The following is a 27,996-nucleotide window of genomic DNA, read 5'->3' as shown; positions in this document are numbered from 1 at the left end:
TATATATAACTATATATTCATATAGAGAGAGAGAGATTTGACTGGGGCTTAGGGGAGGGAAGGCGAGAATGCGAGAGCGACAGAGAGAAGGAGCGTGTGTGTCTGGATGCCCCCAAATAACCTCCCTGAAACTGTAACAGACAAGAAGAGACAACTTCATCTTCAGCCCTCCCCCTCCCAGTCCAATTTACAGTAGGAGCACAATAAGGAGATCTCATTAGAAAGCACTCCATTTATTTTTCTTCCTTCCTTCTGTGTTACACAGCTGGCTACCACACACACACACACACACACACTCCTTTACAACAGCAGCACCCTCAACGCCACCTGTGAGTATCTGAGTATCTTGCTGGGGGGGGGGGGAGATGTTGCATGTGGGGTGGTGGAAGGGCAGCTAAGATTTGCCTGCTTTGCTCCTTCAGTTCTACCCAAAGCATCTCTTTGGGAATCGAGCTCGGGGAAGGCTCGAAGACTATTCAAGGATTTTTTTAACCCCTCTCCCCTTTTTCCAAACCTTCCCCCAGATTCCTGACCCCCCCCCCTTTGCTCCAATTAACCGAGAAATGCAACAACAACATCAATGAAAAGCGATGGGGGAACTATAGCAAAGAACGGAGAGAGACAGGCAGCATCGGGGGGGGAGCCCTGGAAATGCACAACAGAAAGATGTTTCCGTCCAGATCCCCACATTCACACACCCACCCCGCCGGGAAAACGGCCCATGTCCACTCCGCTTTCTTGACTCTTATTGTTATTAATTTTGCAGCTACCGAAATTGCAGCCCGACAGCCGGGGAGACCCAGGCTCCGAGCAGCTAGACCCGGTAAGTAGCGGGTTTGTTTTACTTTACAAAGCTTTGTGTGGCTGTCCCACCGTGAGGGAAGCGTGGCTTCAGACTGCAAGGTCCCCAATGCCTGCAACGCCCCCCGGCCTCACCCCACCGCTCCTGAGTCCCTGGCTGATTTGAAGCTGGTAGGAGACATTCCTCTTGCTTTGGGCTCCCCTCAGCGAGCCCTTTCCTACTGATCAGTTCGATGAGAGCAGAGAGAGCGAGACAGCTCCTCCTTGTCTCTACAGCCATCAGCTCCTCGGAAGTCTCCCTGCGATCTTGGAGAGGTCAAGAGCGACACTCCCCTCTTTGCAGCAGTCCTTGGGCTTCCCTCGCCACTCTTCTTTCCAGCCTGGAGGGTGGGGCAGGAGGGGAAAGCGAAGATCTTTCCCCTCGTCTGGCTCCGGCGGGAGCCGGCCTGTGATGCCGGGAAGGTGCAGGAGCTAGGGGTGGGCACACCCCCCCTTGACTGCTGGGGAGAGAGAGCCTTTCCTTTGATCTCACGCTAATATATTGCAGGCTGTGTCTCTCTCATGCCGTGTAGGTATTAACTGATGTTTCTAATGGATGGTAAAGTTGGTGGGAGCCCTTTGGAATGAAGGGGGTAAGAGACATGGCCATGGTTTGGTTTTTTTATTTTACTGATCAAATGGGAAGGGGATGCAAAAAGGCAAATCCTTAAAGGGTGCAAACAGCCAGAGCTCCATGGCCTATGCTGCGTTATCCCAACTGAGGGTCTGGGCCAGTCTTTATAGGGAAAATCAAGGGGAAATTGACTGTCTTTGGTCCAGCCTGGTACATTCCAGAAGTCAAATGGGAAAAAAACATGGTAGAGGCAGTGATAAAAACCATCCCTGAGCAGAGATGGTTTAGTGCTAGCCACCTCCAGAGGTGGGGGAGGACAAGGGGAATGAACTCCAGCTAGGGAAGTCCTCTCATCAATTCCACAGCTGATAGCTTGGACCCTCAGTCACCTGGAGGGTCCTTTTGCACATCTCAGTTAGAGAGGCTTCACATACAGTGAGGATCAGATATAAAGGGTGGCAGGTCAGTGAACTGGGGAGGATTTCAAGGCATCATTTATTTTTGTCATAGGTAGATACAGGGGTAAGGTTGTAATACTACACTTATGGGGACTGTATATGTAACCTAGACAGATAGACAGGGCCTGGTTCTGACCTCAGTCATGCCAGTGTCAATCGGGAGTAACTCTAGTAACCAATGCAAAACTGGTGTAAGATCAGAACCAGCCCCATAATCTATCATGTAATCAATTTCTATTATGACCATTACTGACAATATTATCTATATTGTGGAACCTCAGTCAGGGACCAGAAACCCAACATGATAGGCACTGTACAAACACAGAACAAAAGACAAAAAGCCCTGTCCCTGAAAAGTTTACAATCACAGATAGATCGTAGCGATAGTAATCTATATCATTTCATCTGTAGCTATGTCAGAGACAGCTATGGCCAAATGATGGGTCTGATCCTCAGCTCTTTCTTATACCAGGGTAAATCAGGAGTAACTACAATGAAGTCAGTGTGTAGTTACACCAGCGTAAAATGCCATGAGAGAAGCATCGGACCCTCTGATCTTAGTGACACCAGTATAAAACAGGAGTAACTCTGTGGACTTCAGAGGAGTCACTCTGGATTTGCACTGGTATAAGTGAGATCAGAATCTGGCCTCTAGTCTGCTGAACATTTTGGGATCCTGCAGCATGGAAGAGCATACAAGTATGGAGCCTCGTTTATGCATGGAGTAAGGGATAGGTCTCGCCTGTGCTTATTGTGCTACCACCGTTTCAATACCTGTCCCTGCTGATGTAGCTTCCATTGCAGGGTGCTATTTGCCCATACAGACTGGCGCTCCGATGTGCCAGGGGTGCTGCTAGCTCTTACGTTTTGCTTGGCTTTGTAAGGAGACATGCTTGAGAGAGGCTGCACTGCCAGGCAGCTGTGGAGAAGAGGGAGGCAGAAGGGAGGGGCGGGAGAGGCTGATCCTGGAGAAAGGGAGGCTCTGAATCTGCAAATGACGTGGAAGTCTAAGGCTACGTCTACACTAGAAACTTCAAAGCGCTCCCGTGGCAGCACTTTGAAGTGTGAGTGTGGTCATGTGCGAGCGCTGGGAGAGAGCTCTCCCAGTGCTCCTGGTAATCCACCTCCACGAGGGGAATAGCTCCGAGCGCTGGCTGGCAGCACAGCTCCCAGCGCTTGGAGTCTGTCCACACGAGCGCTTTAAAGCGCTCAAACTTGCTGCGCTCCAGGGGGTGATTTTTCACCCCCCCCCCGAGCCAGCATGTTAGAGCGCTATAAAATGTAAGTGTAGACAGGCCTTCATGGTGTTAATGAATGGGAAACAATGAGCACGTTTACAGAGTGAAGGAGAAGATCTGGAAGAGGAAGGACAGAGAGTCTGGAGGAGACCAAGAGCCCGTTCTTAATAGATGCCAGCCCCTCCATCCCCTTCTCTGGAATCCTTAAGGGCAGGAAGGTCTCATTCTGGATCAATACTGTCTGCCTGTTTCAGTCTGGAGGTCAGGGGTCAAGTCCATTTCTCTGCAAAGGCGGAATATGGCCTCCCCAATAAAGATGTCCTAGCCCTCCCCCGGAGCGTCTCAATGAGCTTCACCACCATTAAACCACTAAGGCTCACCCCACAGCGCACATGATGTGGGAATCATTATTCCCCATTTCACAGAAAGGTAAACAGAATCAATTGACCTAAGGTAGCACAGCAAGTCAGTGGGCAAGGCAAGAACAGACTGCTAGTCTCTGTTCTCCCTGACCAATAGATCACACTGCCCTCCCAGAACTGGGAATAGAACCCAGTTATCCTGACTTTCAGCTCCAACTGCTCTAACCACTAGACTCCATTCCTCTCCAAGAGCTGGGAATAGACCCGAGTCCTAATTCTCAGGCCTAGGATTGACCTGAATTCCATGCTCTCACTAGGTCAAAATGCAGGGCTGTGAAACTAAAAGAGGGATGAATCATACCATCATTAGAGCCACATAGGACCAAATATTCAAATAGTCTCCTATTTCTATTTCCTGCCTGTTGGATTTCCAAGCATGTCTGTATCCAAACTGGTTAGCTGCAGGTACAGTTGGATAGCTGAGCATGCCCCTATGTGATTAGCATGTGCAAAGGACTGTAGTGGCAAATATATTGCAGGCACCATTAAGAAGGCCCTTTGGGAATGTGGCCCTTAAAACTCAACTAGACAAAGCACTGAGGAACAGACTGTGCAACAGGACATGCTCTATTCATCTGTGTTAATCTCGTTAGCTTGATTTATATCCCTCCCTTCTGAGTCGCTCCCAGCTAGAGAGGTTTCCTTTGTGTGCTGGTGGGGGAACAATCCTCCAACAGACAGGGAGATGGGCCCTAACAGTTCTTTTTTCTATGGGAGGCAGTATGGCCTAGGGACGAGATCTGGGTTCTATTCCGCCGCCTGACCTTGGGCAAGCCACTTCACCCCGTGCACATTGTCCCCACCTATAAAACGGAGATAAAGATACTGACCTCCTTTCATGAGCTTTGAGATCTAGGAATGAAAAAGTACTCTGTAAAGAGCTATGTATTGTTATTGTCCGTCTTGAACTCCCATGAGTCTGTCACACCCGCCCAAGGAGCACAGGGCCAAGTTCAGCCCTGGTCTAAGCAGGTGCAACCACACAGACTCCAGCAGAGTTACAACTGTCGTTAACACCCCACTGGGATTTAGCCAATCATTTCTACAGGCTCCCTTCCTTGGCTGCTACCCGCTAAATGTGTGTTGCTCACCTAGTCAAAGGCACCATTTCATGCTGAGAGAAGCAGTTTGGCTTAGTGGATACAATACTGGACGGTGACTCAGTAGGCCTGGATTCTCTTTCCTGCTCTGCCAATGGCCTGTTGGGTGACATTGGGCAAGTCACTTCACCTCTCTGTGCCTCAATTCCCCCATCTGTAAAATGGGAATAATGATACTGACCTTTGCCCTGCACCATGTATATTGAATTACACCAGTGCAAAATGGGTGTCAAAACACCCCTGTTCTGATCTGGACCTTGCACTCACTTTTGCCCTGATGTAAATGACTGCACGAGGTGAAGGGCAAATGGAGACTCAGTCCCAATGCAACTGAGGACACTGCCTTTATCCTTTATTTAAACACAACTTTCTTCCAAGGAGATGACACACTGATGGCGCTTCTCCCCATCAATTACAGCATCGCAACTCCCAACACTATAATTACGGTGGTGTCAGCTTGTCGCCAGACCTTGCTTTAAGGGGATCAGAAAGTTGGCTTGCAAAGTCCTTTCTCCTGGTGTCGGGCTTGTTCATACAGATGAAAGGGGGGATGGGGAGAAAATCTTTTTGGATGTTTATGAAATTGTTTGAGTCAAGCAGGTCTGCCTGCCTCTGGGCTATAGGGCCTTGTATCCTCTTGTATTGCTTTTGTTCCAGCCTAAGTTGGGAGTGACAGAAATCTGAAGGCTGGTTGGCAGCTGGTGTGATGTAGATTTGCTGGCTCTCAGTTCTGCTCGGTGTAGAAAGGTTACAACCCACCATGCAGTTGTCCCTAAGAGGCCCCCCCGTTGACTGAATTATCCTCTCCCCCAGTAGTATACCCAGCAGTCTATTCCCTAGGAAGCCTTGTGTGCTGATACCAGGCAGTACAGGCTGGGAGCCAGAGAGAACCACAGGGTCTGTCTGTATCCCACAGTCTGAATAAAGAATCTCTTTTATACTCATCCCAGATGACTCTAGTTCTTCTTTACCAGGAGGAACATTACTCCACTGAGAGGTGGGCCCCAGATCGGGCTTGAGGCACCCTCAGGTAGCAGCATGTGATGGGTGCTGCCCAGGCTGTCCCTAAGCCTGCAGGGTGGTAAATCTGGCGCCTTTCAGCAGCTCAAAATTCACACAATTAAAAAGAAACAAGACTGAGTGTTGCAAAAAAAACCCAAGAACTTTGCCATCAATGACAGATTTGCTTTGCTAATCTATTCAGAGATTCCAAAGCCAGAAGGGACCATTGGCCTTCTGTATAACACAGACTAGAGACCTGCCCCAAAATAATTCCCAGAACAGATCTTTTAGAAAAAACAAACCATCTTGATTTAATAATTATCAGTGATGAATCCACCATGACCCTTGGTCAATTGTTCCAGTGGTTAATTACCCTCAGTGTTAAAAATGTGCACCTTATTTCCAGTCTGAGTTGGTCTAGCTTCAACTACCAGCCATAGGCTCATGTTAGACCTTTCTTTGCTAGACTGAAGAGCCCATTACTAAATACTTGTGCCCCATGTAGATACTTATAGACTGTGATCGAGTCACCCCTTCACCTTCTCCTTGTTAACATGAATAGATTGAGCTCCTGGAGTCTATCACTATCCGGCAGGTTTTCTAACCCTTCAATCATTCTCGTGGCTCTTCTCTGACCCCTCTTCAATGTATCAACCCCCTTCTTGAATTGTGGACAGCAGAACAGGGCACAGGATTCCAGCAGCAGTTGCACCTGTGCCAAATACAGAGGTAAAATATCCTCTCTGCTCCTCCTACTCAAGATTCTCCTGCTTGTGCATCCCAGGATGGCATTAGCTCTTTTGGCCACAGCATTGCACTGGGAGCTCAGGTTCAGCTGATGATCTACCCATGACCCCAAATCTTTACCAGAGTCCCAGGATAGAGTCACCCAGCCTTTAAATATGGCCTACCTCCTTCGTTCCTAGATGTATATATTTACATTTGTCTGTATTAAAACATATATTATTTGCTTGTGCCCAGTTTACCAAGCAATCCAGATCACTGTATCCGTGACTTGTCCTCTTCATTATTTACCACTCCCCAAATCTTTGTGTAACTTCGAAGATTCGATTTCAAAAAACAAAATTGAACTGGCGAGTGATTGCTCATATCATGTAATCTGAGAGGGTGTGGAGTCTAATGGTTAGAGCATATGAGTGGGAGTCAAAATCTCTGTTTTCTATTCCCAGCTCTAAAAGGGAGTGTGGCCTAGTGGTTAGAGGGTCTGCTCCTCGGTATCCCTTTGTTCTATTCCCAGGAATGGGAGAGAATATTGATCTGGGGAAAGGAGGGAAGGCACAAATGGGAGTGAGGTGTCCAGTGACTTTCAGTGAGATATGGGCTCCTAATTGCCTTTTGTGCAATAGAGCTTGTGATTCGGATTCAGGATATCTGGCTATTTCTATTCCTAGTCCCTGGAGGGCGCGTGGATTTAGTGGTTAGCGCATGTACTGGGAGCCAGGACTCTCGCAACCTATTCCAAGCCCTGGGAGAGGAGGGGGGTCTAGTGGTTAGATGAGGAGCCAGTTTGTTCCTGGCTCCACCACTGACTGGCTGTGTGAACTTGGGCAAGTCACTGCATCCTACACCTTTAGGAGCTCTCCTACGCTTGGGGATGGCAGTGAAGGAGGCACGCAATGTGGCACATAGAGCCTCTGAAGGTCCTCATCACACTGGGGCCAATTAAGGAGACCTGAAAACTGAGGGGCTGCCAGATGTTCTACCTGAGGCTATGCCCAAAGGCCACTTGGAAGCTAGTGCAGAATCATAGACTCCTAGGACTGGAAAGGACCTCAAGAGGCGTCTAGTCCAGTCCCCTGCACTCGTGGCAGGACTAAGAATGTGCTGCTCCCTTTCTGCCCATGGGGAATACTTGTATTCCAGGCTCAGCCCATGATCTTCCAGGTGCTATTCAAGGTGGTCTAGACCCTCGTTATCTTAGGGCCACCTAGGCTGCTAGCATTGCTCTGACGGCCTCTAGCCTGGAGCTTGTGGAAGTCTGGCAGGAAGGTGTCCCTAGCCTCTGTTTGCCAGAAGCTGGGAATGGGCAACAGGGGATGGATCACTTGATGATTCCCTGTTCTGTTCATTCCCTCTGGGGCACCTGGCACTGGTCATTGTCAGAAGACAGGATACTGGGCTACATGGACCTTTGGTCTGACCCAGTCTGGGTGGTTCTTATGTTCTTAAGGTGTGCTTTGTAGCAGACCCTCGCCTCTGGAATTTGCTCCCATCAGAAGTAAAGTTAAACTGTGACATGGCTGTATTGAAGTGCATGCATTAGCCGAGGCCAGGCTTCCCCTTCCCACTGAGTGCAGGCCGTGAAATCAAGAGGGTTTAGGCTACAGGCTGGTATCTCCTGTCTCTGGACTTTTCAAGGGGAATTGGGTAGGTGTGAAGGATGGATCAGAGAGTACATGCTCCGCATTTGGGGGTGGGGGAATTTCTAAAGGGTCTGTGTTCAGATCTGGTTTGAAATTTTCAAAAGCACCTAAATGACTTAGGCACCTAAGTCCCATTTTCAAAAGTCACTTAGGCACCTAAGAGCCTAAGTCTCATTGTGAATCAATAGTGCATAGAGACCACAACTCCATTTTGCTGGACCTGCACAGACATATCGTAAGAGACAATCCCTGCCTCGAAGAGCTTACCACCTATGTAGATGACAGACGACAACAACAAAAGACCATTGTCTCCATTTTACAGATGGGGAAGTGAGGCCCAGAAAGATAAAGTGACTTGCCCAAAGTCACACAGGGTGTCCGTGGTAGATGCAGGAACTGAACACATATCTTCTGAGTCATACTGCAGTGCCTTAACCAGAAGACCGTGGTCCCTTTCTAAAAGTCAGCTATGGGTTTTCTAAGAGTTTATGCTGTGTCCCTGTACAGAGCTTGTTTAGATGGCTGCATGGAATGAGGGTTAATATTGTGAGGAACTGACTTCTGTGCCCTTCTCTGGATGGAATCAGAACTGCTCAGCTGTGAGTCATGGACCCTGCACTGCTGACAGCTAGCAGTGATTCTCCTTTCGTTCAAGTGGTAGTCCACCTGTGCTGTTTGGAGCATGATGTCCTGAGATTTATCTCCACTGTTGCTGTGAAGTTCTGAGTAGCCCAGCTGTGCAGCACAGTGGTGACTGTAAAATCCTAGGTGGTCATGGAATTGTTATATTGCTACCGGATCTTCTTCTGATCTTTCAGATAATTATAGGGCTTGCTACTGTTCTTTAAAAACGAGGGTGAAAGTGGCATTTGCAGTGTCAGCAGCAGCAAAATGTTGTGGTTCCACTGATGTGCTTTGCAGGATCTTGTGTTTTCTATCTAAATTAGTGCAGTGGATGGTTATTTTAATAACCCAGGAAACATCCCTGAATAACTCTCCAAATTTATTCATTCCACTGGCTTCACTTGCACCAAAGATGAATTCAGTCCCTTGTGTTTTGAATCAGGCTGGGTGGGAAAGAAAATTCTTCTTCCTTCCCTGTCCTACACACTAAACAAATATGGACATTGCTGTAAAAAACTGCTGCATTTCAGTGAGGTAGTGATCTCTCTGTATGTGTATGTATAAACGCACACACAAACACAGACACACACATGTTAGTGATTAGAAGAGGACTGTGTGAGGATAGACAGATAGATAGGTAGGCAAGCAGTATGTATGGGGATGGACAGCTAGCTAGCTGGCTAGTTGGCGGTATGAGTGGGGATAGACAGATCAATAGAAGGGGGTTTGTATGGGGATGGATGGATGGATAGATAAGATTTTGTAAAGTGCTTTGGGATTCTTTAGAATAAAACGCACTAGAGAAATGTAATCTATCATTATTACTCTTTTAATGCCATGATGACGTTAATCCAATTCCAGGTTACTTTTAGAGCAGTTAAATAGTCTTTCAAATAATGTTCATATTCTGGGGAGGCTAGAGAGCCCCGAATAATGTAGTTAGAGAGTGCTGAGAAAGCCTGGGATTGCCCCAGTATAAATGGAACGAGCCATCAAAATTCAGAATGGGCATCGACTCTATTCCCAACCAAAAAGAAAGAACCAAGCGAGAGTATTCCTTCTGAATTTGGAGGAAAGTTGCTGGATGGAGACAAAGTCTCTATTCTGTCTGAAGATAAAGTGACCCTGTTGCTCCCGCTTTTCTATAGGATACATGTTGATCCAGCGCTTAGGGAAGGAAAGATTCTGTTCACAAACAGAACACAAGACCAGCCTTCTCCCCTGGGGGTTTAAATAAAAGACAACACAAGGAAAGAAAGTTCAGGGTAAAATTTACCCTGTCCACAAGGAATAAACCCAAGAGAAATGGGAAGGAATTGTTGATCCGTTACTTCTGCCTGGCTCAGAAACAATTAGCTGCAGCAGAAAGGGGTAGGGGAGACCAAAGGTCCCATCCATTATCCCACTGCACTATGGGAAATCGCCACAACCTCCAGAATCGGTTTCATCAGCTCTGGGTAGGCTTTGATTTGTTGGGGATGGTTATGATGACCAGAGGAAGTGTCAGTGTGTGTATTCCCATGAGAAACTAAATGGAAGCCAGGGAGGTGACACTATTATTTAACCTTTATGCAGTAGTAGCGCCTAGAGGCTAACCAAGTTGGGGCCCCCATTAGGCTACATGCTGTACAAACAGAGAAAATGACAGTCCTTGTCTAGCTAGGTAGGTCTCCATATCTGGGCTGGTGCAGTCAGCTCCCACCCTCTCTGACAGACACCAGCCCGACTGCAGATCGATGAAGAAATAATTAATTCATTTATCAAGGAACCATGTGGTCCAAATTCATCCCTCCTGTAACTCCACTGACTTTGAGGGAGCTACAGCAGGGATGAATTTTCCCAGCCTGCCTCCAAGCACAAGCAACACCAGAAACTCCTCTGGGTCTTCCCTTTTATGGGGCCCCCTGGGAAGACATGCAGCTCATGGTCAAGCCCATTCTTCTGAAAGTCAGAGACAGTGGGGCGCTCCCACCCTGATTCCCCGGCCCCTCACATCTTGGGGCTCTGCAAATCATGGAGGTCAGCGAAAAAACGTTCTTTTCCCCTCCCACCAGCAAGGATACCTTGTGTCCTGTTTGCAGAAATTCAGCCAGCGTTTAAAGCAGGAGGAGCCAAGATCCTTTTAGTGTATCAGGGAGACAGGCTGTGCGCCATGTTTTGCGGGGTCATATATTGTCAGAGAAGTCACCCTTTTAGCACCTATCTTCCCCCTCCCCCACCATCCTGTGCCACCCCAACTCAAGAAAATCAAACCAGGGTTTGTGCCACCAATTTTTGCCTTCTCTAACATGGAGAGGGGTCCCCACCCCCACCCAACCCCACTTACAGGCCAGAAGAGATGAGAAACCTCCTCGTTCAATGTAAAATCCAAGCTGAGCCTGGATTCTTTTGGTAACTTCCAGTAACTGGGAGGAGTCTAATTTGGCGGGGGGGGGGAAGGAGCGGGGGGATGGAGAATTTGGCTGCCTCCAAATTGATTTTTTTGTCTTTTTGGTGCCTTTTAATTGAGCCCCTGCCCAGTGCTCCGGGTTTTATTTTGAGCAGGGAGCCTGCCATGGTGAATTAATCTCAGCGAGGGGAACTGAAATTGGGGTCTGGAGCTCAGCCTCTCCACAGACCTACAATTACTGCTCCTTTGAGTTTTATTTATAGCTCCAAGAGGTTTACTTAAAGGAACACACCCACTGAAATTCACTATAAAAAGGAAAAATGGCCCCTTATTGGAGGCCCACAGAGCACTGTTAAAGAGACAGGGTTTTCTTTTTTCTGGTGGCTGACTCTGCCAGTTTCAGAAGTTGTCTGATACCTCACACACACTCACACATTCAGGCACTCGACAAGCAGACACACACACACACACACATACAGATTACATAGTCTCATACACACACAGACATACTCATACAGTCTGACAGGCACACAGTCACCCACCCACATGTACAGACACACGGTAACAGAGATATGCAGGCACACACACACTATCACACAGACACTGATACACTATCATTGACACACAGAAACACAAATACAGTTTGACATATAGACACTTACACAAATACACATACAGGCATGCATGTAGACCCACACTCACTGATAGCACTTGACATAACACGTACACTCAGGAATACACAGTTGCACACACATACACAAATACACATATACAGGGAAACACAGTTGAATCTGAACACAATGGTGGTAACATACAATCATTTTACTTCTGATATTTTTTGACATTGGTTTTGCATTTGAAATGAATTCTTTCAGACTAGATAAGCATAGATTGGCATTTATGTATACTCCAGCCTGGCTCTGACCATAGATCCTGTATCCCAAGGACTTTTTCACTGCGCAGAGAGTCAGCAATAAGAATGAAAAACAATAGGAGGAATCCAAATGTCTTTCAACACTGCAAAAAGGCTCCCACCTCAGAGTGGAGATTCAGAGTGATTGGTTTGAGTGGGGGGAGGGGGTGACGGCTGAGAGGAGTTGTTTTGGATTTCCAGGTGAAGATTCAGGGGTTCAGGATTTTGGGGTCAAGGTTTAGAAGAAGGTTTCTAACCACCAGTGGGGGCAAACAACCTAAGTGGTTTGAAGATGGAGCTTGATAAGTTTATGAATGGGATGATATGATGGAGTTGCCAGTGATATAGCCGCGGACTGGATTCAATGACCCAAAAGGCCCCTTCCAGTCCTATGTTCCGAGGATTTGGGTTGAGAGGTCATATGAAGGCCAGAAGGGACCATTATGATTATCTAGTCTGAGCGTCTGCCTAACACAGCCAGAGAACCTCACCCAGTAATTTCTACATCAAACCCATAACGTCTGTTTGAGCTAGAGCATCTCTTGTAGACAGACATCCTGGCTTGATTTTAAAACTTCAAGTGACGGAGAACCCACCACATGATTGTTCAAGATTTGGACCTAAGTTAAGCTTGATCCCTATTGTATCCTCATTAGGTCGCTCCCAAGTTGAAATCTGTTGTTAGTTAATTATTTTATTACAGTAGCCTGCCCAGGGTCCCCAGCTGAAATCTGGGCCTCATCAGACTAGGCACTGTACGTAATATGAGAAAGCCCCTCCCCCCCCCCCGAGTTTGGAAACTAATTAAACAGCATTCTCCTTATGTTGTAGACGTTCTGTGCTGGGGATTTGTTTCCTTGCTGGATGGCTTCACATAAGAGAGGAAATGGGGAAAGAGGCCAAAAAAATCGATGCCTATAAATAACTTTTCATGAGATTAGATTGGGGTGGGGGAGAGGCTGAGGCTCATGCTGGAAAGCAGTACATGCTCCTATTTCACTACTGAAAAAAGCAGAACAATGTGTCTAACAGCCAGGAGGAGAAGAGCCAATAAAACACTCTGCAAAACGTGCAACTGTCCAGAGCACGTCGTAACACGGCCAAGATAAAAAGACCTTGTGCTCCATGAAATACGAGCTGCTTTCTCTTGTGACAAGGAGAGCAAGTGAGTCTGTAGGGTCAGAGCCGTGGAGCGCTCCTCTGTGCTGTATGGAGAGAATGAAGGGAGCTGGTCCAAGACAGGGAAGGGAAGAGAGGCAGAAAAAGAAGGAGGGAATGTGCAGAGAGAGAGAGCTAGATAGACACAGAGAAGAGAGGAGGGAGACACAGGATAGGGAAGAGGCTGACAGTGTGAAGTGCATGTGTGTGACAGACACAGGGATGGAATGTGTGTGACAGAGAAAGAAAGAAAGGGAGTGGAGTGTGGAGGAGACAGAGCAAGACAGGGAGCGGTGCCTGACTGAAGGTGTGTCTGATGGAAAGAGACAGTGTGAGGGGGAGGGAGACTTAGATGGGAGTGTTTGCGATGAGAGAGACAGAAAAAGGGAGGGAGTGTGTGAGGGAAAGAGGAGACAGGGAACACCCTAGAGATGGGTCTGTTCAAAATGCATATAATGATGGCGTTACAGGACAAGGGAGGAGCTGGGATGGGGCTGGAGGGAGAACAGCTATAACAGGTGTCAAAGCAAGGAGATGCATCCCAAAGCTATAATAGCCCGTGACCTCCCTCCCCTCAGTGCAGGTGCTGGGAGCTGACATGTGAGTAGCTCGGGGTGCTAAGAGATGCAAGCAGTACCACTCAATCCCCTGTCACTCCAGCCACAATGGGGGCCTTTGTCTGCCTGGCAGCTCCCAGTGCTGCTAACTAGGCTGGGACACAGAGGGAGAGCAACACAGCTCTGTTTATCCCACAGCTGCAGGGCATGGCTCGTGGGCCTTTCTCCCGCAAAATCCCGCCTCTCTCATTTTTTCCTGGCAATACCTAGCCATGCAAAAGAATGGCCATGTACTCCAAGGAGTGACCATCTGCAACACCCAGAAGTGACCAACTATAGCACCAAAGGGTCACTTGGCCCAGAGGACCAAAGAATTACTTTCCAGATCAACCCGGTGTGAGAGCACCCAGAGCTGCAAAGAATGGCAGCAATCGTCTATGCTAAGAAGATCAATCCAGGACAGGGGGTAACCGACCATGCAAAGCAATGACTATTCACCCTGGGGTAGTGTCTTGCTATTCTGTGCGATGACTCAAGGCTGATCAGCCATGATTGACCCTTGAGAATAACCATCTTCACTGCAGGGGTGGCTTACACACTGGAGAACCTCTTGTCTGTGCCTGGCTATGTATCTAATGCCACCATCATCATGGACTAGGTATCATATATACAAAACTGCATGACGTTCCGGCTACAATCTGATTTAAACTCTCCACCTCTGTGTCCAAGGGGGATCACACAGATGGTTGTGTTCCTTCCAGCAGACTGTTGCTGAGTTGTGCCGCAGTTCCATTACTGTGAGAAGGCCTGTGCAAAGAGGTGGCCCTTGCACCATAAAAAGACTGGCCTTCCCAGCAATATTCTTTTGTATTGCAATAAAGTCCAGAGACCTAATCGGAGATTACAGCCCCATTGGGCACTGAGAAATACAGAGCAAGAAACTGTGCCTCAAACTGCTTCCAGCCTAAGCACTTGTCTACCCAGGAATTTTTTCCAGTAATACGGCTATAGTCAAACTGCTGTAGTACTACCAGTATCACTCCCCATATGGACTCGCTCATTCCAGAATGAGAGTGGCAGGGAGTTTATACTGACAGAACTATAGTGGTTTAAATTCATATCCTATCTTATACCAGTATAACTTTGCTGTGTAGACAAGTCCTAGTTAGACAAAGGTTGGGAGGGGAAACTGAAGCACAGGGAAGCAAGTTTACACAGCAGGTCTGATACTGGTTGTGACGTGTTTAAACTTCATGCTCTCACACCATTTGCACTAAAACCGCCGGAAACGTGCCTGTATCTCTTCAGAACACACCCTTGCTAGCTCCTTTGGAGGAGGCTTCGGTACAAGCTGGCAGATATAGAACCCCACTGCACTAGCCACTGGTCCATGCTAGCCCTCTAGCATGCCCTAAATGTGACAGCACTTGGGCTCCTTCTGATTGCCAGGGGGAGGAGCAAGGAGTGGTTGGGAGCCTAGCACTCCACCCTATGCTTTTGTATTTGATTGACTATTTTAAAAAAAGTGATGGAGGCCGAATGAAGGGAGGGCTACTTTGTGGCACCAGGGAATCTAGGAATTCAAAGTGGGAGGGGCTTGGTGTGGCTCATTTCCATAGGATTACCCAGCAGGCTTGGTTGGCTCAGAGCTGTTTGACAGCAGCCTAAGCCCTGGGAACGAACTGAAAGGTCTGGGCTTTGCTTATGGCTGCACTGAGCTTGTTTCAGTTTTAGGGGTTTTTTTGCATTAAATGACTTTAATTTCTATTTTCCTAGGAAGGCTCTTTAGCTTCGCAATGGGATATCAATAACTTTTCAGTGGGAGGGGGTGATGCTGCTGTGGTCTCTCCAGCTACTGACAAACAAAGTGGCCATTATTTGCCTTTCTGAGACTTTTTTTCTTGGGGGCCCCTTTAAGGTTTATTGCTTAACTATAAACACCATTATGTCACCATGAGCCAATCAGACGGCAGGGTAAGAGTGGGCTTTGCTGCAGGTCCTGGTAGCTTCAGCTTGCTGAACTCCTACCTAAAGGCATTAAAAATGAATTGGTCCCAGAATGGAGTAAGGAGAAACACTGATTTGTAAAACTGGATTAAAGGGGGTGGATCTTGCTTTATACTGTTTGGGGTGAAAGGACGGTGTGGCAGCGGGATCAAGGTTTATTTTATTTAGGAATTGTCATCTAGTGATTGGAGCAGGGGTGGCTGGGAGCTGAGATTCCTCAAATCTATTTTCCTGTTCTTGGAAAACATGTTCCCAAGTGGTTAGAGCAGGGGTTGATAAGTGGGTTCTGTTCCTGGCTCTGGAAAGGAATTTGGTATAGTGGTTAGGGGATGGGGGAGACAGGGCTCCTTGGGTTCCATTCCCAGCTTGAAGAAGCATTGTAGGCTGGTTGTCAGAGCAGAGGAGTGGGAGTCGGAAAACCTGGGCTCTGGTACACCTTGGGCAAATCACTTTTGTTTCATTGTCCTTAGTTAATTTGGACATGGCAGAGTTCTGGCTGGCATAGATGGGGCACTGTTGTGAAGGAGTTCACAACACTGCAGTTGGTTGGCTTCGGCTAGGGACTTCTGTGAAGAAGTCTGCCCTACCTGGAGCTGCTATCGAAAAGCTCACACTGTTGGGTAGAAGCCAGCTTTTGCAGAGTAGAGCTGTACAAGGGAGCACGGCCACCACCAGCAGGAGATTGCTGGTGTACCTTCAACATGGCACTGAGTAGCAGAAACAGACGCCAAGTCCTGGGGAAGAACACACTGGGGGTTGGGGGAGGTCCAGGAGCATGGCTGGAGGTGGGGGGAATAGGGAGAAGGTTACTCATGGAAATTAACAGCATAAAAAGCAGCCAGACCTTGGGACAGGAAACGCAGTGATTTCTGCAGACTCTGTCCTGTTCTGGCCCTACACATCTGAAAAACACAAGAGGTTCAAAAAGCTCGGCATTAATGTTTAAGGAGCTTGGTTTGAAGTACGTGCAGCAGTGAGGCCTGGCGGAATGAAGCTGGGCACAATATGTATCTGATTTATAATTAATAAAGGAGATTTATTTCCCCTGTGTCTCTCTCCCTTGCTCTGATTTTGATCTCCAAGTTTAAAGAGGCAGATTGTGTGTTGTTGGTTTTTTAATGCACTCTTTGTCCATTAATACTGCACGGCTAGCCTTGCATAGCTGGGCACACCCTTCCGGCTTTACCCTTTTACCCTGCGTATTCAATCTGCTTCAATTATTGGTCCGGCTTTCTCAGTGCTGCAGTTGCTTGATTTCGTTAGTGCAGAAAGCAGAGAGGCACAGCAGTGGGTAGATTAGATACAGCCCAGAGCGTCTGGGGAGGGGTGGGACACTGTGGGTTTATTCTCAGGGTCTTAAGCACAAACAACTGGTCATCTGGTTTGCTCTGCCCATCTCCAGACAAGAAGGGAAAGCAACTTGCATCACAAAGAGGCAGCCAGGATGGTCCATTCACTTCCTCTTGCAGCAGGAAAGGCAACATGCCCTCAGCCCTCCCTTCTAGTATTATTAGCCCTGTTTCACATATGGGGAAGCTGAGGCACATAGAGGGGAAGTGACTTACTCAAGGCCATGCAGTGGTAGAGTCACGATCAGAACCCCAGATGTTCCTGGTTCCTAATACCATGCACAGGTCACTAGACCATACCGTAGTTCTCACTGCAAATTGGATACTGGCGGCCACAAGGTAAGAATTTCAAGGGCACAATCTTGCACCCCTTAAGTGGGGAGAGGAAGAATGGGATGTATAGGACCCAGTTTCTTCTCTCTCTCCCATCACTCTAGTGGGTGAAGGGAGAATGGATTAGTATGCATCATGGTCGAGATCAGAGTGGATAAAAGCACAGGGTGGTATAAACGATATATGCCACATTGGACTGTGTTTTATTCCCTGATAGCTAGATTTTAACTGGCAGGCTTGGGGATGGGCGGAGGGGGGAGAGATGTTTTCTTAACAGCCTCACTGTCTCTCTCCCTCTATGTGCGGTGTTCACATTTGACCGTGGCAGGCTTGCTTCTCAGTCGTGCCAGTTTTAGTGGAATAAAGATTAAATATTAATAAATAAAGCAAAAAGCCAAGTATCCTGCAAGCTCCAGCCAATGGAGATTACAGTGAGGAAGAGGCTTTCTGGACAGGTTATTTCAGCGTTGTGACAGCAGGGATCCTTGCATCTCCCCCCGAACAGCCAGTCAGAGACAAGCTTCTGGCCTACATGAACCTCTGGTTTGATCCAGTCCGGCAATTCCTGTGTTCCTGTGGGTTACTCCTGATTTACACCATCGTCAGTGAGGTCAGAGTCATACTCGTTACGTGCAACAAGAGGAGGGTGGCTTTGTGGTTCAGTTACAGGAGCAGGGGTCAAGAGATCTGGGCTTTACTTCTGGTTCTGGGAGGGTGTGTGGTCTGGTGGTTAGAGCACTGGCTGGGGGATAGGACTCCTGGATTCTAGTCCCTGCTCTGGGAGGCAGTGGTATAGTGGTTAGAGCAGAAAACTGGGAGTCAAGACTCCCAGGTTGTACTCTTGGTTTCGGGAGGGAGTGTGATCTAATGTTTAGAGTACAGACTGGGAGACAGGACTCCTGGGTTCTATTCCCAGCTCTGCCACCTACTTCCCATGTGATGCGGGACAAGCCACCTCAGTTTCCTTTCTGTAAATGGAAATAATAATATTGACCTGCTTCCCGGGGGAACTGTGTAGCTTCATCCATGAATGTTTGTAAAGTGCTTTGAGATGCTTATTTGGGAGATGCGAGAGAAGGGAACAGTCCTATTACTTTTATACCTTGGCCAGCATTTCTTGCCAGAGAAGTGAAAGCATTCTTTCATGGCAGCTCCACCTCAGGAGGCTGTGAAGATAGGGCCTGATTCAAAGCCCACCGAAGTCAATGAAAGTCTTTCCACTGACTCCTATGGGCTCTGGATCAGGTCCACACGGTGGGGGAGAGTGTGATGGCTGGGGCAGCGGGTGTTCATGTTGCAGATTGCTAGTTCCACCCCTAGGGGGCTCTGCTTAATGGCTCCATTGATCAAGATGTCCCTTTTCTTTTCTTTCCCCCCCCCCCCCCCCGCCCTGAGCTGTTCCTTGTGCTTGTCGTGGCCGAGCACAGCATGGCCAGAGCAGACAAGACGTCATTGAGATGCTCCAGTTGGCCTGATAGAACAGAGCCGAGCGGGAGGAAACATCATATAAAATAAAGATGACAGCTTGTGAAATGCAGGGATGCTGTCTAAAAATAATCAACCCTCCCCCCCCCCCCCCCCCCCCCCCGGCTCTGCAAAGGAACCACAGCTGCAGTGCAGATCCAGCCACAGCCACGCCAGAGGAATGGGGGCGTTGGGGAAGTTGCCCTGTCTGCGGGAAGGGCTCTCTCTCCAGAAGGGTTAATAATCCCCGAGGTGATACGTTAGCATTCATGAAGAAGACTCAAAGCTGCATCTAGGGAGCGATGGGCGCAGCCCGGGCATGTCTGATGAACTCAGCCCGTGCGGCTGATAGATTCACAGCCAGGGAAAGCTTCCAGGACAAAGATACGAGACAGTAATGGCTCTGACAGTCCCCATTACAAGCAGGAGCTGCCGAGGTCAAGCTCAGGAAAAAACATTGTCGTTCCAATAATCTCTGTTCTTTCCTTCCCCTTGTTTCACCCATTCCTCATTTCCCCACGGTGCATTTGGTGCCCATCCCCCAGACTCCCAGAGGGCAAATCAGCTGATGCTTTTAATTCTTAAGCTAGACAGCCCTTGACTTCCTGCTTGCAACTGTGAGAACTATAATTTCTCTTGAGTCACAGAAGTTTCCAAAAAGCAGATGGAAAGAAGGCTGAGGATAGAGAAATGAAGTGTGGAAATCGGATGATGAATGGGAAACAGAAGCTATTTGTTCAGAATGCAGACACAAATCACACACAGTAACATGGACCTATGCCCAAACACAAGCACACAGACATACAGTAACACAGTCACTGAGACACTCACAAACACAACACAGCATAGATACAAAACACACAAACACAAAGACACAACAATGTAGATGCACACACCAAGGCCTGCACATAGATATTACTACAGATATGTACACTGAGATGCTCCAACAAAATAACAGCGATGTACAAATGAAGACACAACCACACCATAACAGCAACACACAAACTGACACACACACAATAATACAGAGGCATAAACTGAGATAAACTCACATGCTTATAATCAGGGTAATACATCCAGTAACAGGGACATGAAAGTTGAGAGCATCTCACGACACACACACCTGCATGCACACAATATCAGGGATACACAAACTCTCACAATAACAGACGCACAAACTGAGACAAAAAACCCACAGTAACAAAGATATGTAACTTGAGATGTTCTCACCATAGCACACACACGTACATCTAGATAGCTTGACACATATAACAACAAAACTCACACAATAACAAAGACACATGCTGAGTCACATACACACAAACAGACTAGTGCTGGTTTTCCTAGCGGGGTCCATAAATCCAAGGAACCTGGCTGTGGTCTGTTTGTTTTTTGGCTAAGCAGTTTGGATCCAGTCCCTCGCTAGACTCCCCAGGGACCAGTGCAGTGGCTACAGGGGGAATCTCAGATATCCTAGTCCTCCAAACTCGAAGGAACTGTACTCTCTATTCATCAATTCTTCCCTCCCCACGGAGTCCACCAGACACACAAAAGGCTCGGTCTCTTCTGCATTAGGCCATTAAAAGCAATCTTTATGTGCTTAATTGGAGGATATAAACCTTATTTGACCTTTGGAAGTCAAATCCTACTGAGGAAAATAGAAAGGAGCATAAACACCGGCAAGTCAAGTGTAAAAGTATAATTAGGCAGGCCAAAAAAGAATTTGAAGAGTAACTAGTAAAAGACTCGAAAACTAACAGCAAAAAATGTTGTAAGTACATCAGAAGCAGGAAGCCTGCCAAACAATCAGGGGGCCACTGGATGATCAAGGTGCTAAAGGAGCACTCAGGAAAGACAAGACTGTTGCAGAGAAGCTAAATGAATTCTCTGCATTGGTCTTCACTGCAGAGGATGTGAGGGAGATTCCCACACCTCAACTATTCTTTTTAGGTGACAGATATGAGGAACTGCCCCTGATTGAGGTGTCAGTAGAGGAGGTTTTGGAATAAATCGATAAATTCAATGGTAATAAGTCGCCTGGACCAGGTGTACTCACTCAACAGTTCTGAAGGAACTCAAATATGAAATTGCAGAACTACTAACTGTGGTATGTAATCTATCACTTCCTTGCTGATGACTGGAGGATAGCTAATGTGATGCCAATTTTTAAAAAAGGCTCCAGAGGTGATCCTGGCAATTACAGGCTGGTGAGCCTAACTTCAGTACCAGACAATTGGTTGAAACTATTGTAAAGAACAGAATTGTCAGACACATAGATTAACATGATATATGGGGAAGAGTCAACACAGCTTTTGTAAAGAAAAATCATGTCTCATCGCTCTATTAGAATTCTTTGAGGGGGTCAACAAACATGGACTAAGGTGATCCATTGGGTATAATTTACTTGGACTTTCAGGGGTCACCTAAAGAAATTAACAGGCAGCAGGTTTAAAACAAACAAAAGGAAGTATTTCTTCACACAACACAGTCAACCTGTGGAACTCATTGCCAGGGGATGTTGTGAAGACCAAAACTTAACTGGATCATTCATGGAGGATAGGTTCATCCATGGCTATTGGCCAAGATGGTTGGGGATGCAGCCCCATCCTCTGGGTGTCCCTGAGCCTCTGAATGCCAGATGCTGGGACTGGACAACAGAGGATTGATCACTTGATGATTGCCTTGTTCTGTTCATTCCCTTGGAAGCATCTAGCACTGGCCACTGTTGGAAGAGAGGATACTGGGCTAGATGGACCATTTGTCTGACCCGGTATTATCATTCTTATGTTCTTACAACATGGGCCTGGCAGGGATTAAGGAAACAGAGAGTGAAACAAGGAACTAGAATTAATTGTCCTGTGGATGGAGCAACTAATTGCAGCATAGGTGCATTGTACCTTTAGCTCTGTTCAATAATAGCAAGAGCAATTTGTACATTGAGGGCCAAATTCTGCTCTTTGTTACACCTGTGCGATGACACTGACTACCATGGTGGAACTGAAAGAAGAATCAAGCCCAATGGGTCCAATTGTCAAATCTGAGCACATCATTCAGAACACCCAGTTCTACTCATGATACTAGGCACCCAAGTACCCACATTACATGCCCAGTAATTAAAAACAGCCAATGCATTTGGCACTCCACAGAACGCACAAGGAGACATAGGCACTGGCCCCTAGTAGCTTAGCACAGACACAGATAAGAAACATAATCCCCTGTATGACAGTTCAGACACAGAGTGGAGCAGATCAACATGGAAATGCTTCTGGGTGCCTTTCTTGATTGCCACTGACTCCCTGTGTCTCTTTCTATGCTGCAGGTTTCCCACCTGTAAAACTAGAGTGGAGAAAATGGGAGAGCTGAGATATCAGCGGGAACTGAGTTATAAAGGAAACTGTTGCAGTTGCGGATCAGAGCAGTGAGAGGGGAAACTGATTTTGCTGGGAGCATTTTGGATGGGTTGAAGGGGGAAGTTTGCAGTAGATAACTATGACATGGCAGCAGTCCAGGGCAGCTTCCCGGGGTGATGCGGGAGGGTCTGATTTTAGAGTTACTGAAACAGGACAATAGGGCAGCATTCTGGGATGTGAAGGGACAAGAAAAGCGCTGGGGGATGCAAGCCTACATGACGAGACAAATGTCAGCATTGTCTTTCTACATCCAGCTATACCCATTCCCTAACGTGGAACCAGACATGACTTCCTCCATCTCCGTATCTTTTCTCACCATGTCAGTGCTGGCTGGAATAGGGACCTGTATGTAATTGGGGCACCGAGCCGGATGCCTTCCCTAAGCTCCTTACTTTCTTTCTAATTTGCTGTCAGAGCTGAATAAATTAATGGGGATGGCTATCAGCATGATAGGCAAATCCCAGCAGGGCCCCGGGCCTCCCTGCAGATTAATCTGCCTGTCTCGCAATAACCTGTCTCCCAAATCACCACCTCTTAATTCAGATGGTGCTCTGAAAAAACCTGCCATAATGCCGTGCCCTTGCCCCTCCCGTCACTGCCAGGGAGAAGATCACAGGGATGGGGGAGTAAATCATCATGGAGGTATTAAAAGGAAACAGACAGTACAGTGAGCTTCAAAGCTGTGGCTCAAAAAGTCAGTGGCTGGGGAATTGATTGCATCTTTGCATTATCAAAGCAGAGAAGAAGGGGTGGGGGAGTTTGATTTTAAAATGGCGGCTTGCCCAACCAAAATGTAGTTTGTTGTTTAGGTTTTTGAAATCAATATCAAGTGGATTTTAGATTGTCTTTAATCCTAGTTTAAATTACTGCACAGGTGGTGTCGTTCCCAATCACCTTATACATTCAGGAGACACAATCGGGAGGGAGGGAGAGACTGGGCCCTGACAAGGAGGTTTCTTTTTGCCTCCAGCTTATTTGGAGGAGAGGGTGTGCAATGTATTGTCATTGCTGGAGAGAAGGCGTTACGTTGTTTCCTGCAATTAGTTCCCCCCAGTCTTCGATCCACTATCATGAGACCAAGATTCAGAGCCTGTGATAGCAGGGCTGGGGAGTAGGAATCATAGCGAGGGTAGCTTGCCTGTCCCTCTCATGCATGCATACATGTTTAGTATGTTTATGTGTAGTGTGGTAGTGCCCATTGTGCTAGGTGCCACACAAATATAAATAAAAGATGTCTCTGAGCTGAATATCTTACAATCTAAAGCCTTGTCTTCTCTAGGAAGAAAGATGTTTTCTAGGTTCCCATGGAGTCTTCACCTTGACCTCGTGTGAGAACTGCAAACTACTTTGTCTTCACTTGGATTTTACCTCGTTAGTTACTGCGTGTTAGCTAACACATGGTCAGAAAACAGCTTTTTTCCTAGTGAAAACATACGGGAGGACAGGAGACAACAGATGGAGACAACAAAAAGGCAGAGGGATCCCAACCTAACAATGAGACGCTGATAAGCTATGTAATAAGCGACAGTTATGCCTCAGCATGCATAGCCCCCATTCCCACATATTCACACACATGCACAGACCCATCTGCAAAAATAACAAAGACCTAAGCCTAGGTTATCTGAATATGATGCTGGCTTTTCTTCCCTTGGTATTAATTTGCCAGTGCCAGGCCGAGGCAACGTCTTTGTATTTCAACAGCACCTTCTATCCAAAGATCTCACAGCACATTATGAACATTCTTTAATTAAGTTTCCCTGTGAGGTCGGCAAGTAAAATATTAACATCCGCATTTTGAAGACACAGAAACAGAGGTTTGCCTCAAGATCACACAACAAGTCAGCAGCAGGGTCAGGAACAAACCTCAACAGTCCTGATTCCCTGTCCTCCCTTGCTGTAACCACTAGACCACATACCCTACCAGAGTATATAGAACAGTAGTGTTTAAGGCCAGAGGGGTCCATGAGCTCATCTAGTATAACGCAGGCCACAGAATTTCATGCAGTTACTTCTGTATTAAACCCGGTAACTTGTGTTTGGCTAAAACATATCTTCCAGGAAGGCATCGAGTCTTGATCTGAAGACTTCAAGACCTGAAGAATCTGCCACTATCCTGGTACTTTGTTTCAATGGTTAATCCCCTTCCTTGTTACAAATGTGCACCTTATTTCTAAGGCTATGTCTACACTAGCACTTTTGTTGGAAAAACTTTTGTCTCTGAGGGGTGTGAAAAAACGCTCTCTCGCTGACATAGCTGCCGCCGCTATATCTGTAATGTGGACATAGCCTAATATGAATTTGACTGATTACATTCCAGCTATAAAGTGTTCAAACTCCCAGCTTCCTGCCCTATCCACTTCCTCTCAAATCTGGGTTTATAATACAGGTCCCCAGTTGTCTATCTTATCCCTTTTAACCACTGGACACCAATGCCTATGAAACTATAAAAGAAGGATTATTTTTGTAATGGGGGTGTACATTTTTGTTGTTGTTGTTGTTGGTTGCCGAGACAAATCCTTTTATCAGTTACACTTTGCCCAACCCTACTGGCTTCCATGGAACTGCATGGGTCTGAAAGGAGAATCTGGCCCAAGGCCATATGAAACTTTTAGGACATTTAAAAAAAAATCATTGAAAACTGTTAGTATTATCAGTTTAAATTGTCCCCTGAATTGCTGAGATCCAAAACTCAGTGATATATTGATGTATAGTGTAGTAGGAGAAACAGAGTGAAACTGACAAGAAAGTGAAACCAACTAACCTATTAGCACCATCTCCAGCTGAGTGAAGTGCAAACAAGTAAACAAACAGCCAAAAGGAAGAAAAGTAAATTTAAATGTTCTTTAAAATCCTTTGAGTAATTTCAGGTGTTAAAGAAACTGGGGCTCTCAGTTACACCAATGTAAATTCAGGGTAACGCTGCAGGATTTACATTGTTATCACCATGGGCAGAACTGAGCACGAGTTTTATTTTGACATTGTTCCTTCTCTGCAGACCTCATCTGCCGGGGGCCAAATTATTTCTGGCCCACAGGCTCAGGGATTTCTTTTCTTTCTTTTGTCAGCTGAGGGAGGGTGGATCAGAAAGGATGCACGCCCTTAATTCTCTAAGCCCCTCATGAATTTAATATGATGCTTGAATTAGCACCCCCATACCGTCTCACACAATGTATATGAAGAACCTACTGACAATATCTGCAATGGGGGAATAATGTGGGTCTCACTGTATAATCCCTCCTCTGCAAGAAAATCTCCCAAGGTTATTGGATTTATTCAGTCTGCACTCCCTTGGCTCAAGAAGAGAGCTGCTGAGGGGTGTGTGAGTGTGTGTGTGTGTGTGTGTGTGTGAAGGGTGCATGGTGGGGATCGAGAGGGGGAAGGAAATCCTATAGAAGAGCATTTAAAAACGAGCAACATGAAAAGGTTGCTGGATGTTTAAATGCAGTGACTCACTGCAGCAGGCAGGCTGTGTCTAGACAAACTCCTGCAAATCTCCCAGGCACTTATCCCTTCTCATTCATTTCTGATGGACTGTCTAGTGTGAAGTGAACACAGCTGTCTACTGAGGAATGGAGCCCTTGCATGAAAGGCCACGGGCATGCCTTTTATCTTCCTTTTGATTTTTCTTTGACATACCTTTGTTTCCCTTCTGGACCTCTCCTGCCTTCCATCTCCATAATCTCCTTTATAGAAAGACATATACAGGTACATAAGGAACTTTAACTGGAGCATTAGGACTTGAATACATACATAGAATGTGCTTAACTGAATAAATAGTTAAGCAACTCTTGTCCACAATACTCTCAAACAAAAGGCCTCTACCCCCTTACAGCCTGGTGGGATATTCATTGCAGCGCACGGAACAGGGGTGCTGTCTCTGTGATCACAGCCACTCCCAGCAGCAGGTAAGAGTTGAATGATGGCTGTAAGGGGTGCTCCTGGCTACCGCAATCCCAGCCTCTCCCAACAGAGGCACTAAAGTGGACAGTGCAGCAGGGTGCTGGCTGTGGGGAGCTGGCACTTAGATGCTACAGTGATGAGCACAGCACAAACACCTAAATAAAACTCACAGCTCCTCCATTCCCAGGAGGTGGTGCTGTAGAGAATAATGTCGGAGCGCCAGCTCTGAGGGGAGGTCCCTGCTACTCCACTTCCATCTTCTCCCAGCAGGAAGTACTGTAGGGAATGGTGCAGGAATGCTGGCCATGGGAGGAGCTCACAGCTAGTCCAGAGGCCATGGCCCTCAGCTAGAATCCCTCTGGCAATGATATGAAGCTGCTCCGTTGTCTCTGAGCGTATGTCTACACTGCAGTTCAAAACCCGTGGCCGGCCTGTGCCAGGTGACTCGGGCTGCGGGGCTCTTTAAATGCAGTGTAAACTTCCAGGTTCAGGCTGCAGCCCGGGCTCTAGACCCCTGCCAGGTAGGAGGATCCCAGAGCTCGGGCTGCGGCCCAGGCTGGGAAGTTCACATTGCAATTAAACAGTCCTGCAGCCCGAGTCAGCACAAGCCAGCCGCGGGTGGCTAACTGCAGTGCAGACATGCCCTAAAGCCAGGTCTCTACCGCAAACTTACGGCACTCAGGGGTGTGAAAAATCCACGGACCTATATACCGGTTATACCGACCTAACCCCCGCTGTGTCGATGGGAAGCTGCTCCTGTTGGCACAGCTCCTGCCTCTCACGGAGGTGGATTAACTACGCAGACAGGAGAAGCTCTCCCGTTGGCGTAGTACAGTCTTCACTAAAGCGCTGCAGCTTTTGAAGTGTCGACCTGCCCTAAGGGACCTCCCAGTTCCTCCAGAGAACCACATTTCTGAGATGGATGTGCTGCGAATGACAAAAGAGCACTAACATTTCACCCAATGGAATTAATAGGCAGCAGGTATCAAACAAACACAAGGAAGTATTTCTTCACACAACGCACAGTCAACCGGTGGAACTCCTTGCCACAGGATGTTGTGAAAGCCAAGACTATAACAGGGTTCAAAAAAGAACTAGATAAATTCATGGAGGATAGGTACATCAATGGCTATCAGCCGGGATGGTGTCCCTAGCCTCCGTTAGTCAGAAGCTGGGAATGGGCGACAGGGGATGGATCACTTGATGATTCCCTGTTCTGTTCATTCCCTCTGGGGCACCTGGCATTGGCCACTGTCGGAAGACAGGATACTGGGCTAGATGGACCTTTGGTCTGACCCAGTCTGGCCATTCTTATGTAGCTACTCCTCCCCATGCCTGTCTGAGGACATTCTCTCAAACTGCACCTTGACAGATACTTTATCTACTTTGTGTGTCCATTGTTCCTTTCCTATGAGGATCTCAAAGCCTTTTACAAAAATGAATGAACACGCACTGACCCGCCTCCAGAGGTAGATCAGTCTTACCACCCCCATTTTATAGAGTGGGGGAACTGTGGCACAGAGAGGTGGAGGGACTTGTCCACAGGTTGGCAATGGTAGAGCCAGGTACAGAATCTACAAGAACTAATTCAGAGTTCCTTGCTCTAATCACTGGAGCAGGCTCCTCCCTAAGCCAACATTCCTGGAAAGATACGGGTAGTTGATAGGATGCTGTGGAGGAAGAGAGAGGGGGAGAATGCCAGCAGTAACTGGAATGCTTATTACATAGATATTGTTGTTTCTTTATTGCAGTGATACTTTTTCTTTGCCTTCTAAAAGAGACATGACGCAAGTTCATTTGGACACGTAGAGGCTGTTGTTTCACTTTGGGCCTCTACCATCTCATCACTGCAGCCCCTCAGGAAGGTAAGAAGG

General features: G+C 47.2%; 1 long non-coding RNA gene across 1 annotated transcript; it reads left to right on the top strand.

Annotated features, from left to right (window-relative positions):
- The first annotated feature begins 192 nt into the window (after positions 1-192).
- Positions 193-27,987, top strand: LOC101947818 (uncharacterized). The gene is made up of 3 exons (XR_006173044.2): positions 193-329; positions 767-823; positions 27,874-27,987. It is a non-coding gene; the product is annotated as an uncharacterized LOC101947818 (long non-coding RNA).
- The last annotated feature ends 9 nt before the right edge of the window (positions 27,988-27,996 follow it).

The sequence above is a fragment of the Chrysemys picta genome, chromosome 22 (genome assembly GCF_011386835.1).
Source record: "Chrysemys picta bellii isolate R12L10 chromosome 22, ASM1138683v2, whole genome shotgun sequence".
NCBI classification, from domain to species: Eukaryota; Metazoa; Chordata; order Testudines; family Emydidae; genus Chrysemys; species Chrysemys picta.
Note: the sequence above shows the minus strand (reverse complement) of the source record. Positions and strands in the feature narration are given on the sequence as shown.